The 16117-nt window shown below is 45.2% G+C and overlaps 1 protein-coding gene across 1 annotated transcript in view; it reads left to right on the forward strand.

The window, feature by feature from the left end:
- Positions 1–16117, forward strand: part of CHRNA7 (cholinergic receptor nicotinic alpha 7 subunit) — a 121323-nt gene that overhangs the window by 59635 nt on the left and 45571 nt on the right. The window lies entirely within an intron of this gene.

Below are 16117 nucleotides of genomic sequence, written 5' to 3' on the forward strand. Positions count from 1 at the left end.
GTTTTTCTTTCTTACTGACATCACATTTCATTTGAATCCTTGGGCCTGTCTCTAGAAGACTACACCTCTTATGATTTGCTGCCACTCTTCAGTTTCTTAAATTAGTTCAGGCAGCTGAGCTTTGAAAGATGTCTCAGGTCAGAGTAAGTGATCCCAACTGAGTAGAAGCACAGGAGTCCCCATGCCTTCTCCTTGGCTCATCTGTTTCCTGGGGGTGGCTATGTTAGTTGCCCAGGGCTGCTAGAACAAAATACCGCAGACTGGATGACTTAAACAACAGAAATTTATTTTCGCAGAGAAATTTATTTTCTCTTGGAGGCTGGAAGTCCCAGATGCAGGTGTCTGCAGGGTTGGTTTCTCCTGAGGCCTCTCTCCTTGGCTTGCAGATGGCCACCTTCTCCCTATGTCCTCACAAGGTCTTCCCTCTGTGTGTGTCTGTGTCCTCATCTCTTCTTATAAAGACATTAGTCATGTTGGATTAGGGCCTATTCTAGTGACCTCATTTTAACTTAGTTACCTCTTTAAAGACTATCTCCAAATACAGTTTCGCTCAGAGATACTTGGGCATGTGGATTAGGACTTCAACCGATGACTTTTGGGGGAACACAATTCAGCCTATTACAGGGGCATTGCCGTTGACTGCTTAAGGACAAAGGGTTAGGATTGAACAAGTCTAGGTGTAAATCTTAACCATAATGTTTACTATGTCTGTAAGTCTCAGATTCCTCCTTTGCCCGGTGGGGGAAATGCCAGCCTCGCAGAGTTTGGAAGGATGACTGCAGATGTACGTGGCATGCTTGGGTGGTACTTGGCAAAGAGTAAACATTCACTAATGGCAGTCGTGTGCTCACAGGCCTGATGATGAGGATTTCTGCTTCAAGTAAGACGGGTTTGACAATTTAAAAAAGAAATACCAATAATGTTTTCCATTATTCTCAATTCAGTTTTTTTATCTGAAATCAAGAATAAATATGATAAAATGGTAGAATCTTAAGAATGAGGCTTTAAGAGATGGGTCTTATGGCTTATCTGTAAGACCTTAAACCCCAATAAATAAAATGTTTGGAGTTCTGGGGCTTCCCTGGTGGCACAGTGGTTGAGAGTCCGCCTGCCAATGCAGGGGACACAGGTTCATGCCCCGGTCCGGGAAGACCCCACATGCCGCAGAGCGGCTGGGCCTGCGAGCCATGGCCGCTGAGCCTGCATGTCCAGAGCCTGTGCTCCGCAATGAGAGAGGCCACAGCAGTGAGAGGCCCGCATACCAAAAAAAAAAAAAAAAAAAATGTTTGGAGTTCCTAATATTTTGGCTAATGAAGAGTTACCAAGTATTCTATACATACCTGAATTTCAAGGAGCAAAGATACAGCGGTCTCCGCCTGATGGATGACACCTGGGACCCGGCCCCCAGGAATAATGCTTCCCCTTCTTCCTCTCCTGTATCCCCTGAAGCTCCAAATAGCCATCATCCTCCTGCCTCTCAGTCCCGTTTCCCTGTTGAATGAGTCTGCCAGCCTCTGCCACGGGATCTGTAGAGGCTGCCTCCTCTTCTGCGTTAGTTTTCTTCCGAGAAACGAGATATAGGATTTTTTACCTGAAGTAACTGCTAACTATATGGCTGCGCCGCCACGTGAGCACAGCGAGGGCTAAGCAGGTTACGGAAGATATTGAAGCCAGTCGTAGACACGGCGCCAGTTATCTTTTGCTGCTTAACAAATTAACAACTGACCCTGAGCTTAGTGGCTTAAGGAAAAAACACAGCGCAGATAATTTCTTGCCATGCTGTGGGCTGGCTGGGCCCGCGTGGCTGCTTGTCTGCTCCGTGAGATGCTGGCGGAAGGCAATGGGCCGGGGCTCAGATGAGCTGGGATGTGGGGATGCACCGCCAGGGCTGGCAGTGGTGGTGATGGTGCCGTGGGTGGGGGCTCAGCCGGGGCTGCACCTGTGCCAGCTCGGCTGTCTCCTCCCTCCCCGAAGGTCTTCCACGTGGCCTGGCAACACAGGAGAGGCAGGAAGTGGGAGCTCCGGGGCCCTTAGGGACTGAGCGTGAGAAACCAGTCAGCCCTTTACCTGGTGGTCCTGTTGGGCAGAGTAGATCTGGGCGCAGCCTGGAGGAGGGAGGAGAAATCAGCTGTTCCCTTATCCAGGGCACCAGGGAGGGAGGCGGGGAGGCTGCCCTGGGGAGACCAGCTGTCCAGGCTGAGAGGGGACAGTGATGACACAGGAAGGTCAGAGTAAAGACTGGGAGGATTGGAAGGACCAAAACAGATGCGCATAATGAAGGAGCACTCAGCTCAGGGCACCCTGTGGGGCTAGGAGGAGGGGGAGACGCAGGGTGACACCGTTATCCCTGCCTCCATGGGCTAGCCTCCCTCCGCTGCCACTCCTCCTGCCGCAGTTGTGTGTGGGCCCCCCGCCACCCCCAACCCCGCAGCCTCCTCTTCCACCTGCTGTCCATCAGCTCAGGGATGTGCCCCGACTCCCACTGTTTACACGTGCCCCCTCTCGGCACGGGACAGTCACCCTTCTCTGCCCCCAGACCTCAACTCGACACCCCTTTGGCTCCAGACACCTCTCTCTGTCACCTGATCTCCTAGAAGGGCGTTCCTGTGCCCAGTAGCACGCAGGTTCTGCCCCCTCTCCTGGGCACCTGGAAAGCACCTGACTAATATTTGTGCACAGATGAGATGGAAGCACGGAGGGAGGACCCAGGTGTGAGGAGGAGCAAAGGGGATGATCTTTGTGATGCCAGTGCCGCTAAGGACAGCAAAGGGAAGAAAGGAAGGAGAGAAATCATATTGGCAGCCTGGAAAATGTGAGACTGGGTGACTGAGTCCAGAAACTGACACAGGAAGTAGCAAAAACAGGCCTGAATTCAGTAAGATCCTAACCTTCCGATACTATTCTGTTATGGAGGATTTTGAGAGATGTTGAACTTGATGCTTTCCACCAGCCAGAGGGTCTCAGAATAGTACGTTTCCTCAGTGGGTGCATGTGATAGTTCATTATGTGTGTGTGATGGGGCTGGGCGTGCTTCCTTGAGGAGGGGACGTGCCGTCCTTCTGTGTGAGCTGTGGTTTGGAAGAGAGCATTGATTCAGGTCAGGGGGAAATATCACCAACAAGTATGTTACATTTCGGCTTCTATTCCAGCTCAATTTTGTAGTCCAAGTGCGAGCCCCACGTGGTTTTTGAGATAGAATACATTTCCTGTGCTTTGAAGAGGCTGGGTCACTGCAAAACAGCCATCTCTGCATCATTTCTGGGATGCACTGCTTTAGTTCCCTGAGGGATGGTGAACAAGTTACCACTGCTGGCCAGCTGGCTGGGTGGCTCTGAGGAGAGGACGGGCACTGATACAACCATCCCTGCTAGATGCTGAGCCCAGTGGTTTCTTGGTTACTTTGTTCTGCTTTACTTTAAGCTTGCAGTTCAAGGATTTGTCTGAACACAGTCTTGCTCAAAGTGAGTAGCAACTGTGGATGGCTTGTTACGATTTCCTCCCCTTTTTTGGTTTTTATCTTCTGTATGATTACGCTTATTGATGTTCTAGAATAGGGGATACAAATCAATAAAATGGTTGCCTCTGGGAGGGACATTTGACTGGAAAGGGGCATGAGGGAACTTTCTGAGATAATGGGAGTGTCTGTATCTTGACTTCATGGCGATTATGGTCACATGAATGTAATCTGCATCAAAATTCAATGAACCAGGACCTCCCTGGCGGCGCAGTGGTTAAGAATCCGCCTGCCAGTGCAGGGGACATTGATTCGATCCCTGGGCCAGGAAGGTCCCACATGCCGCAGAACACCTAAGCCTGCGTGCCACAACTACTGAGCCTGCACTCTAGAGCCTGCGAGCCACAACTGCTGAAGCCTGCGTGCCTAGAACCCATGCTCTGCAACAAGAGAAACCACCGCAATGAGAAGCCCGTGCACTGCAACGAAGAGTAGCCCCCACTCGCCACAACTAGGGAAAGCCCACGCACAGCAATGAAGACCCAACACAGCAAAAAAAAAAAAAAAAAAAAAAAAAAATTCAGTGAACCACACACCAAAAATCTGTGCTTTCTTCTTGTAAATTATAGATCAATTTGAAACGTGTAATAGGTTGAATAGCAGATGGTTCACAAATAAAGAGAAGATCAGTGAACTGGAAGGCACATTTAAGTCATTTACACAGAATGTAGCAAAGGGATGCAAAAAGATGAAAAGAGAAATGTCGCGACTTGGAGAATAGAGTGAGATGTCCTTAAAATGTTTAATTGGAGTCCAAGATAGAACTAATAGAGAAAATGAGGGAAAAGCAGTGTTTAAAGAAATAATGGCTGGGAATTTTCCAGAAATTATAAAAAATACGAACCATCAGGTAAAGGAACCCCAACCAATCCTAACTGGGACAAATGGTGTTTATTGCAGTCCCTGTCTTTGCAGAACAAATCATTCCAAAATTTAAAATAAGAATCCTTGTGACTTCCCCCCCTCAATGTGGGTCAGGGATTTGGGGAGGGGTCCAGCCCGGTGCTCTGACTCCAGGTCTCGTGAAGTTTCAGCCCAGTGCTGGCTGGGGCAGCAGTCAGCGAGGAGCCTGACTGGGGCATCCCAACAACCCAGATGGCTGGCAAATTGATTTTGGCCCTCAGTTGGGAGCCTTAATTCTTTTTTTTTGCGGTATGCGGGCCTCTCACTGTTGTGGCCTCTCCCGTTGCGGAGCACAGGCTCCGGACACGCAGGCTCAGCGTCCATGGCTCACGGGCCCAGCCGCTCCGCGGCATGTGGGATCTTCCCGGACCGGGGCATGAACCCATGTCCCCTGCATCGGCAGGCGGACTCTCAACCACTGCGCCACCAGGGACGCCCGGGAGCCTTAATTCTTATGCACATGGGCTTCTTAATGGATTGCATGTCCTCCTGGTGTGGTGGCTGGCTTCCCTCAGAATGAGTCATGCAAGAGACTGACCAAGGGAAAAGCTACAATGCCTGTGGGCGGAATGAAAGGCCTGGCTGGTATCAGCATCGATTTTCAGAGGAAAGCCTGAGCTCCAGCAATGTCTTGGCCACTCCTGCACTGTGCAACCATGGGCGGCTGCCTCAGCCTCTCCAGGCTTCTCAGTTCTTGAGCTGTTTCTTCAGAAAATCCCATGACAATAATGGAAGCTTTGTTGATGAAGGTAATTTGCTGATGTTTTTGTTGGCTCTGTATTTTTAGGACAGCGAGGGGTGTCAACCATCTCTTTCTTACAGGCTGTGCAAAACCACATTTGCACGTCTGCAGGCACCTGTCTGGCTCTGAGGCTGCAGGCTTCTGGCTCTAGCCCTCTTTCTGTCACATGTTCCCTGACCCTGTGGCTGATGGCAGACCCTGGGGAGAGGGCAGTGCGTGCAGTGTGATCCAGCCCAAGAGGGCTTGTAATTGTGCTGATCAGTGAAATAGAATTTATTCTCTTCCCAAGTGTCTTAAATTCCCTTAGAAATCAAGACAAGGATTCAAGTGCACATTGTCTGAGAGAGGACGTGAGACCAGGGAGGGAGGGAAACCAATATAGGATGCGTCAAAAAGCTACTGCTGTGGGCAGCAGGGCCCATTCCCACCGGGGACGTCCGGGATGTTTATCTGCCAACTGCCTTCTGTCCTAGATTGACAGCTGCTTCCAGGGGTATCATTCTGTTTGCCTGTCCCATGCACAAACCAGAGCCTCGGTCAGGGCTGCCGATTCTTGGCATGGGCAGCTGTCAGGGCCTCAGGCACGGGCAGGACAGCTGTCAGCATCGTCAGCTCAGTGCAGGTGAGTGGCCCACTGAAGTTCTAGTCGTCTTCACCTTGGCCTGATTGGAGGTCCAATCCCAGCTCCTGGGGGAAGGGCAGCAGTGATGTGAGTGATGGGAAAGCATCTTGGGACTCAGGCAAAGTGGAGGAGGCAGGCAGGTGGCAAAGGTAACAGAGACCAGCTGGGACCTGCATCCTTGTGAGTGGCAGTTGCTCCCCTGGGCAGCATGCGTTGTCATGGTATCACAGTGGTCCGCGTGTGGGATGGGATCTTAGGGAGTGAATCCCTTAGACTCAGTGCTGTCGCTGCTATTGGCTTCACAAGGAGGTTCCCAGGTTGATGCTCCCAGGCCCATCACACAGCCGTGGCTGGTCTGGGGGTGGGGGTCAGGGCAGGAGGCATCACTGAAAGGACGTCAGTGGTAGCTCTTGTTATGGCAGGAAACTCCAGTTGAGCAAAGGTAATTTTCAGCTTTGGATCTTAGAGAAGGAGGCTTTAGGGTGTGCTGTGATACCATCTGCATTATCAAATCTTCTGACCTAACCTGGAGGGAGGCTGTTTGTAGATAAGGTGAGATGAGAAGAGGGCGGAGCAGTTTTTAGGAAGTGAGTGGAACCTGCCAACCTTGTCCATCCAAACCTCCCCCTTCTCACCCCTGCCACTGTTGATGTTTGGTTTTTGTTTGTCTCTTCACTCAACCAATATTTAATGAAGGCTTACATGCTGTTATCACCCAGTGTTCTAGGATCTGAGGACATCGCAGCGATCAAGATAGACAGCCCTCTAGGGGAAGGGAGAGAGGGAGGGGAGAGCATGCATCATGCGCTCATGATCAGCCCCAGGTTTTTGGGGCTTTGATAATTGGGGAGAGAGCCTCACATGTGCTGGAGCCAGAGGTGGGGTGTGAGACCAGCAGAATGGCTAGAGGGAGGCTGTGGAAGAAGTCAGAGCATCAGGGAGGCAAATGCTCTTGGCAGAAAGAACAGGTGCACAGGCCTGTCAGGAAAGGTTGTGAAAGGCTTTGAAATGCAAAACATCATCATCATAAAATAAATAAAATGGTGAAGGAGAGAAAGATGAGTAGGCGTCTATGACATCTCCGTGTGAGGTCACCTGCACCCTCTAGGTTATCAGATGCTCTAGTAGAGTCAGTAGGTCATGGTCTTTGACTTACCTTTCACCTTTGTAAGTTCTAGAACCAGTAGTGGTGGAGATAATTCCAGTCCATAGAGAAGCAAATGGATTCTGTCTGGTGGACTCTTCTGTGAATAGACGGAGTCAGCATTCCTGGTCACCAGTGTCCATGTCTGCTCTTTGGTTGCTCCTTAGAATTGGTCTTTGATGCCTTGCTGTTGCCCTCATTACCTAATGACTGAAAAAAAAAAATCTTTGGGGCTTCCCTGGTGGCACAGTGGTTGAGAGTCCACCTGCCGATGCAGGGGACACGGGTTCGTGCCCCGGTCTGGGAAGATCCCACATGCCGCGGAGCGACTGGGCCCGTGAGCCATGGCCGCTGAGCCTGCGCGTCCGGAGCCTGTGCTCCACAACGGGAGAGGCCACAACAGTGAGAGGCCCGCGTACCGCAAAAAAAAAAAAAAAAAAAAAAATCTTTGACACATGTTCATTTTATATTTGTGTAAGTATCATGATTTTATCTTTTTAAAATGTATCTTTTTTTGATCAACCTGAGGCGGGAACGTGTCATCTAGATCTGTCCTCGGAGCAGAAGGGGCCAGGGTGGCAGGAGTGGCAGGGGAGAGGCTCAGAGACACTCGAGGTGCTGCCCAAGTCTCCCAGGTCTTGGCTTTTACTTTGAATGAGACAGGAGAGCCTCTGAGCCTCTTGGTAGAATTTCATTTCCTTTTTTGCTCTGAATAACTGTCAAAATCCTAATTCATATTCTCCTTTTGACTTGCTAGCAGCTGATTCCCATCCCATGGTTATTTGTCTGGAAGTTATTATCTGTTCTTCTCTGCTTGCACACTCCTCCCAGCTTACGGCAGTGGACGTGTTTGAACTCTGTCATTTCCTCCAGCATCTTGGTAAAATCAGGGGACGGAGGACACGTGGACGTGCATCCTCATTCAGCTGCTGGGATCCCAGAGACCCGGCTGCCTCATACTGACTTGGAGCCCAGCCTTTCTGCACAGCATGGACTGTCACTAGCCGACCTTTAGTGCCCCTGCTTTGCTCCACTCTTTCTGCAAAGGGCTGGGTGGCTTCAAAGTCTGTGTTAGCATCCACGTTTCTCAGGGCAGGAAACTGGTGCCTGGAGAGGTTCAGCCACTTGCCCGAGGTTACCCAGCAGGGCATGCTTGACTCTGGAGTGTGATGTACTTGCCTCTAGCTGTGCTTTTAGAGCTCTTGTGTTTTATTTTTCTACAAGTTAGACAAAGTGGAATCATTCCTCTCGCTTCCTGAGAATTAACTCCACTTTCAGACCTTCTCTGGCCACTCTGTCTCAGCCTTTTTTTCTTGCCCTCTGGAAGGCGTGAGCCTGTCTCCTCCCAGTTTCAGAGCCGCTGGGGGATTTTCATACATCGCTTCTTGCTGATCTTTTCTCAGCATCCGACAACCGAATTTTCCTGGACCAAATCCCTTGCCAGCCAGCGTGGAATGACAAAATGCAAACTGCTGGGTGAGAGTTAGAGTAGAATTTCAAACAGAGATCTGGGCGCTGCAGCCAGCTGGGTTTTCTAGGGATAGCTTTGTATCCAGGGCTGCCCCGGCAAGAGTCTCTTCCTACCTGTGGCGCCAGGGCAGCCCATGGAGTCCCCCACCCCCTGCACCCTGAGGGCTGCAAGACCCAGCCAGCCCAAGAGCCTGGCTTTGGGAGTTGAGCTTATTGATCTTCGTGATATCAGACATGGAGCCAACTCAGCTGTAAGGGTCTGTGTAATAAATACGTGAGACAGGAATTCAATGGGGAGTTCAGTCATCCTCAGGAGCCTCCTGAGGGAAGGGAGAGGCCAAGGTCAGCCCTCACGCTGCCCCCCTCTCAGCCTGCTGTGTGGTCCCTGTGGGATCTCCACTGCCTACCCAGGCTGTGGGCCATCTGTACAGAGGAAGGAGAGCATAGGAAGTGGTGACTGACAGGGACAAGACATGGGGGCGGGGTGCTGGTCCTCCCCCGAAGCCCGGGACTTCAGCTGTGCAGGGGCTGGGTCAAGCTGAGTGTGCCTATGGCATGTGTCAAAATCTGGAGGAACTGGGCTGTGGGGCAGGGTCTCTGGGCCGGTGTGTAGCCGATGCTGTCTGTGCAGCTCAGGGGAATCTTCTGAGGACACACCTTCACTGCCCTTGAGTCGTTTGTAATCAGTTACACATTACTTCATCCTGGTGGGCTGATCTGATCTGATTCCTGATTGCAGTGAAGCCATGTGGAATTACTCTCCCTCACTCGCAATTAAGGAAACTGTTTCTGAGACACAGGACCAAGGCCTTGACTCCCAAACCTTTGACTTTTCCCGGCACTTGACAGTCTTGTCATGGGTGTAAGACAGGGGCTCAGAAGATCATCTTACAGAACAGATGATGTGAGTCAGGGGTCGGGCAAGATCTGGAGGAGAGAGACCCTCATCCAGTGGCGGGGGAAGAAGTTGTTCCTGGGAAGGGGGCCAGACTGGACCTGTCTGCCAGGGGCAGTCCTGGCGCAGCTGTTAACTGTGCCTCTTTCACTTCTAAGAGTGGCCCAGCTTAGATAATAATGTATGTGGTCCTCTCACTTAGGACAAGTGGCTACAGGGAGACAACAGTTAAATGAAGACCTGGAAGCCAACAGGATAGGGCACCTCAGGGGGAAACACTAGGTGAGGCCATGGCACGGAGCTCTTAGCGGGGGACCGTGGGTGACAGTCTTGAAAGGGAACAAATGTTGCAGGACCCCCAAAACATTGCTTTTATTTAATTCAAGGGAGGGGGTAAAGAACAGGATAATAGGCCAAGATGAAGTACAGTAAGGCATTCAGACCAGTCCAGCTGGGCTTCTCCTCCAGGACTCTGCCCTTGATGTCCAGTGCAGTTGTTGCCTCTGGGATGCTGTGGGCCTCAGAGGACTTGGTGTTTCTCAGCGTTACATCACGTGCAAATCCAGTTTAACACTCAGGTTCCTCCCCTCTGGCCAGCGAGCTCTGTCAAAAGAACCACGTACTATTCACATCTTTGATTCCTAAAAGTAAATGTGGCAAACAGCACATGGAAGGCATCAAATTAGAGCGAGTGGATGCAGTGTTGGGGGCTGTGACCCTGGTACAGTAGGGAATCACTGGAGGCCTTAGTGTTTGGCACTCGCAGCTCTGGATTAAGAGATCCATTCCCAACAGCAATAAACAAAAAATAAGTGAACCCTGGGGCAGGGGTGAGGGGTATGGGTCATAAAATGCAAATATCTAGAATTTATCATTCTCTTTTCTCCTTCACTTTCCCTATCAATCTATCATGAAGGATTATCCAATTTAAACTACTCAAGTTATCTTTTGGCATGATTTATGGTGTTTTATTGAAGATAGACTATACCTTCTTAATCAGATCTTTTTGTTACTCTCATTATGTATCACTGCGCCTTTGGGTTCCATACTGGAAGATTACACATGCATTCTATTCTAGTTTTTTCTCATGCTTTTTGCTTTTCTAATGCTTTTTGCTTTTCATTTTGTGGGTTTTTTTTTTTAACTTAAATTTTTTTAATGGTGCAAGGTAAGGGTCTAACTTTACTTTTCTTTAAAGGGTAGAAAATGGTTCTAACATGATGTCCTAAACATTCTGTCTTTTTCCTCCTGAATTGAAATGGGATACTTGTATTCCTCTATTCAGTATCAGTAGCCTACTTAGTGCTAAGGAGAGAAACAAAAAGAGACATATATTTTGAATATCATGCTGAAATATTAAAATATCCAAAATACAGGGAAAACCTTTAGAATCCCTCAAAGTGAAAAATTACAGTAACAAGAAACAAATTTGGGCTAAGTTAATAAGGTCTTCCTCAAATATTAGAGGGAAATTATTATTATTTTTTAACATCTTTATTGGAGTATAATTGCTTTACATTGTTGTGTTAGTTGCTGCTGTATAACAAAGTGAATCAACTATACGTATACATATATCCTCATATCCCCTGCCTCTTGCGTCTCCCTCCCACCCTCCCTATCCCAGCCTTCTAGGTGGAAACAAAGCACCCAGCTGATCTCCTTGTACTGTGCGGCTGCTTCCCACTAGCTATCTGTTTTACATTTGATAGTGTATATATGTCAATGCTACTCTCTCACTTCATCCCAGCTTCCCCTACCCCCTCCCCATGTCCTCAAGTCCATTCTCTTCCTCTGCGTCTTTATTCCTGTCCTGCCCCTAGGTTCTTCATAACCATTTTTTTTTTTTTTTTAGATTCCATATATATGTGTTAGCATACGGTATTTGTTTTTCTCTTTCTGACTTACTTCACTCGTATGACAGACTCTAGATCCATCCACCTCACTACAAAATAACTCAATTTTGTTTCTTTTTATGGCTGAATAATATTCTATTGTATATATGTGCCACACCTTCTTTATCCATTCATCTGTCAATGGACACTTAGGTTGCTTCCATGTCCCGGCTATTGTAAATAGTGCTACAATGAACATTGTGGTATATGTCTCCTTATGAATTTTGTTTTTTTCAGGGTATATGCCCAGGAGTGGGATTGCTGGGTCATATGGTAGTTATGTATTTAGTTTTTTAAGGAACCTCTGTACTGTTCTCCATAGTGGCTGTATCAATTTACATTCCCACCAACAGTGCAAGAGGGTTCCCTCTTCTCCACACCCTTTCCAGCATTTATTGTTTCTAGATTTTTGGATGATGGCCATTCTGACCAGTGTGAGGTGATACCTCATTGTAGTTTTGATTTGCATTTCTCTAATGGTTAGTGATGTTGAGCATCCTTTCATGTGTTTGTTGGCAATCTGTATATCTTCTTTGGAGAAATGTCTGTTTAGGTCTTCTGCCCATTTTTGGATTCGGTTGTTTGTTTTCTTGATATTGAGCTGCATGAGCTGTTTGTATATTTTGGAGATTAACCCTTTGTCAGTTGCTTCCTTTGCAAATGTTTTCTCCCATCCTGAGGGTTGTCCTTTCGTCTTGTTTATGGTTTCCTTTGCTGTGCAAAAGCTCTTAAGTTTCCTTAGGTCCCATTAGTTTTATTTTTGTTTTTATTTCCATTTCTTTAGGAGGTGGGTCAAAAATCTTGCTGTGATTTATATCATAGAGTGTTCTGCCTATGTTTTCCTCTAAGAGTTTTGATAGTGTCTGGCCTTACATTTAGGTCTTTAATCCATTTTGAGTTTATTTTTGTGTATGGTGTTAGGGAGTGTTCTAATTTCATTCTTTTACATGTAGCTGTCCAGCTTTCCCAGCACCACCTATTGAAGAGGCTGTCTTTTCTCCATTGTATATTCTTGTCTCCTTTATCAAAGATAAGGTGACCATATGTGAATGGGTTTATCTCTGGGCTTTCTATCCTGTTCCATAGATCTATATTTCTGTTCTTGTGCCAGTACCATACTGTCTTTTTTTTTTTTTTTTAATTAATTAATTTATTTATTTTTGGCTGTGTTGAGTCTTTGTTTCTGTGCGAGGGCTTTCTCTAGTTGCGGCAAGTAGGGACCACTCTTCATTGCGGTGTGCAGGCCTCTCACTATAGTGACCTCTCTTGTTGCAGAGCACAAGCTCCAGACGCGCAGACTCAGTAGTTGTGGTGCACGGACCCAGTAGCTCCGCGGCCTGTGAGATCTTCACAGACCAGGGCTCGAACCCGTGTCCCCTGCATTGGCAGACAGATTCTCAACCACTGCGCCACCTGGGAAACCCCATACTGTCTTGATTACTTTAGCTTTGCAGTATAGTATGAAGTCTGGGAGCCAAATTCCTCCAGCTCCATTTTTCTTTCTCAAGATTGCTTTGGCTATTCAGGGCCTTTCGTGTTTCCATACAAATTGTGAAATTTTTTGTTCTAGTTCTGTGAAAAATGCCATTGGCAGCTTGATAGGGATTTCACTGAATCTGTAGATTGCTTTGGGTAACATAGTCATTTTCACGATGTTCATTCTTCCAATCCAAGAACATGGTATATCTCTCCATCTGTTTGTATCATCTTTAATTTCTTTCATCAGTGTCTTATAGTTTTCTGCATACAGGTCTTTTGTCCCCTTAGGTAGGTTTATTCCTAGGTATTTTATTCCTTTTGCTGCAGTGGTAAATGGGAGTGTTTCCTTAATTTCTCTTTCAGAGTTTTCATCATCATTAGTGTACAGAAATGCAAGAAATTTCTGTGCATTAATTTTGTATCCTGCTACTTTACCAAATTCATTGATTAGCTCTAGTAGTTTTCTGGTAGCATCTTTAGGATTCTCTATGTATAGTATCATGTCATCTGCAAACAGTGACAGCTTTACTTCTTTTCCGATTTGGATTCCTTGTATTTCTTTTTCACGTCTGATTGCTGTGGCTAAAACTTCCAAAACTATGTTGAATAATAGTGGTGAGAGTGGGCAACATTGTCTTGTTCCTGACCTTAGTGGAAATGTTTGCAGTTTTTCAGCATTGAGAACGATGTTGTCTGTGGGTTTGTCATATATGGCCTTTATTATGTTGAGTTAAGTTCCCTCTATGCCTACTTTCTGGAGAGTTTTTATCATAAATGGGTGTTGAACTTTGTTAAAAGCTTTTTCTGTATCTATTGAGATTATCATATGGTTTTTCTCCTTCAGTTTGTTAATATGGTATATCACATTGATTGTTTTGCATATATTGAAGAATCCTTGCATTCCTGGGATAAACCCCAGTTGGTCATGGTGTGTGATCCTTTCAATGTGCTGCTGGAATCTGTTTGCTAGTATTTTGTTGAGGATTTTTGCATCTATGTTTATCAGTGATATTGGCCTGTAGTTTTCTTTTTTGGTGACATTTCTGTCTGGTTTTGGTATCAGGGTGATGGTGGCCTCATAGAATGAGTTTGGGAATATTCCTCCCTTTGCTATATTTTGGAAGAGTTTGATAAGGATAGGTGTTAGCTCTTCTCTAAATGTTTGATAGAATTCGCCTGTGATGCCATCTGGTCCTGGGCTTTTGTTTGTTGGAAGATTTTTAATCACGGTTTCAATTTCAGTGCTTGTGATTGGTCTGTTCATATTTTCTATTTCTTCCTAGTTCAGTCTTGGCAGGTTGTGCATTTCTAAGAATTTGTCCATTTCTTCCAGGTTGTCCATTTTATTGGCATAGAGTTGCTTGTAGTAATCGCTCATGATCCTTTGTGTTTCTGCAGTGTCAGTTGTTACTTCTCCTTTTTCATTTCTAATTCTATTGATTTCAGTCTTCTCCCTTTCTTTCTTGATGAGTCTGGCTAATGGTTTATCAGTTTTGTTTATCTTCTCAAAGAACCAGCTTTTAGTTTTATTGATCTTTGCTATCGTTTCCTTCATTTCTTTTTCATTTATTTCTGATCTGATCTTTATGATTTCTTTCCTTCTGCTAACTTTGGGTTTTTTGTTCTTCTCTCTCTTAAGTGCTTTAGGTGTAAGGTTAGGTTGTTTATTTGAGATATTTCTTGTTTCTTGAGGTAGGATTGTATTGCTGTAAACTCCTCTCTTAGAACTGCTTGTGCTGCATCACATAGGTTTTGGGCCGTCGTGTTTTTATTGTCATTTGTTTCCAGGTATTATTTGATTTCCTCTTTGATTTCTTCAGTGATCGCTTGCTTATTAAGTAGCGAATTGTTTAGCCTCCATGTGTTTGTATTTTTTACAGATTTTTTCCTGTAATTGATATCTAGTTTCATAGTGTTGTGGTTGGAAAAGATACGATTTCAATTTTTTTTAATTTACTGAGGCTTGTTTTGTGACCCTAGGTATGATCTATTCTGGAGAATGTTCCATGAACACTTGAGAAGAAAGTGTATTCTGTTGTTTTTGGATGGAATGTCCTATAAATATCAATTAAGTTCATCTTGTTCAATGTATCATTTAAATCTTGTGTTTCCTTATTTATCTTCATTTTAGTTGATCTGTCCGTTGGGGAAAGTGGGGTGTTAAAGTCCCCTACTATGAATGTGTTACTGTCGATTTCCCCTTTTATGGCTGTTAGCATTTGCCTTATGTATTGAGGTGCTCTTATGTTGGGTGCATAAATATTTACAATTGTTATATCTTCTTCTTGGATTGATCCCTTGATCATTATGTAGTGTCCTTCTTTGTCTCTTGTAATAGTCTTTATTTTAAAGTCTATTTTGTCTGATATGAGAATTGCTACTCCAGCTTTCTTTTGATTTCCGTTTGCATGGAATATGTTTTTCCATCCCCTCACTTTCAGTCTGTATGTGTCCCTGGGTCTGAAGTGGGTCCCTTGTAGACAGCATATATACGGTTCCTGTTTTTGTATCCATTCAGACAGTCTATGTCTTTTGGTTGGAGCATTTAGTCCATTTACATTTAAGGTAATTATCGATATGTATTTTCCTATTAGCATTTTCTTAATTGTTTTGGGTTTGTTATTGTAGGTCTTCTCCTTCTCTTGTGTTTCCTGCCTAGAGAAGTTCCTTTAGCATTTGTCATAAAGCTGCTTTGGTGGTGATGAATTCTCTTAAACAGTTATGCACCCAGCACAGGAGCACCTCAATACATAAGGCAAATAATAATATCTAGTGTATTCCAAAATGTAGATATCACATGGCTTCTGTTCTCTCATCACAAAGCTCTAAAAGTGGAATTTATCAACAAAGCAATAGTAATACAGTAATATGTATATATGTATGTATGATGTCCACTTAATTTTTTTAAGAAAACACTCTTAAATTAATCTTGGCTATAGGAACTTTTAAGAAGTGTCTTTTAAAGAATGAATAACAATGAGTATGAACATGTCAAGACCAGAGACAGATGCCAAAGTCGTGTCTAAAGATAAAAAAACAAGGAAGTTTGAAATTTGATTAATTAATCCTATACCTCAAAAAGTTAGCAAATTCATATCAGAAGAAACTGGAAGAAACTAGGATGAATTAGTAAAGACATACCAGAAATGATTTTTTAAAAGGCATAAAACAAACACACATTTAAAAAAAAGAAAATTCAAAACTAAAATCTAGTTCTTTGAAAACGTCAAAAAAGTGAATGAATGAAAGAACATATGTATAAATTGAACATCTGGTTGAATAGGGTGCTTTTTGAGGGAAATAAAAATTACTAAATATACCTAAAAAGTAGAAAATCAGAATAGACTTAAAAATACATAAAAATGGAAAAGGTAGGCAAATATATACATTTAAAAGTTACATTTTTACATTTGAATTTTACATCTTCAAAGAATAGATAAATATACATTACATAAA

Source organism: Aethalodelphis obliquidens, unplaced genomic scaffold (assembly GCF_003676395.1).
Source record: "Aethalodelphis obliquidens isolate GAN/ISIS:26980383/991018 unplaced genomic scaffold, ASM367639v1 scaffold26, whole genome shotgun sequence".
Lineage (NCBI taxonomy): Eukaryota > Metazoa > Chordata > Mammalia > Artiodactyla > Delphinidae > Aethalodelphis > Aethalodelphis obliquidens.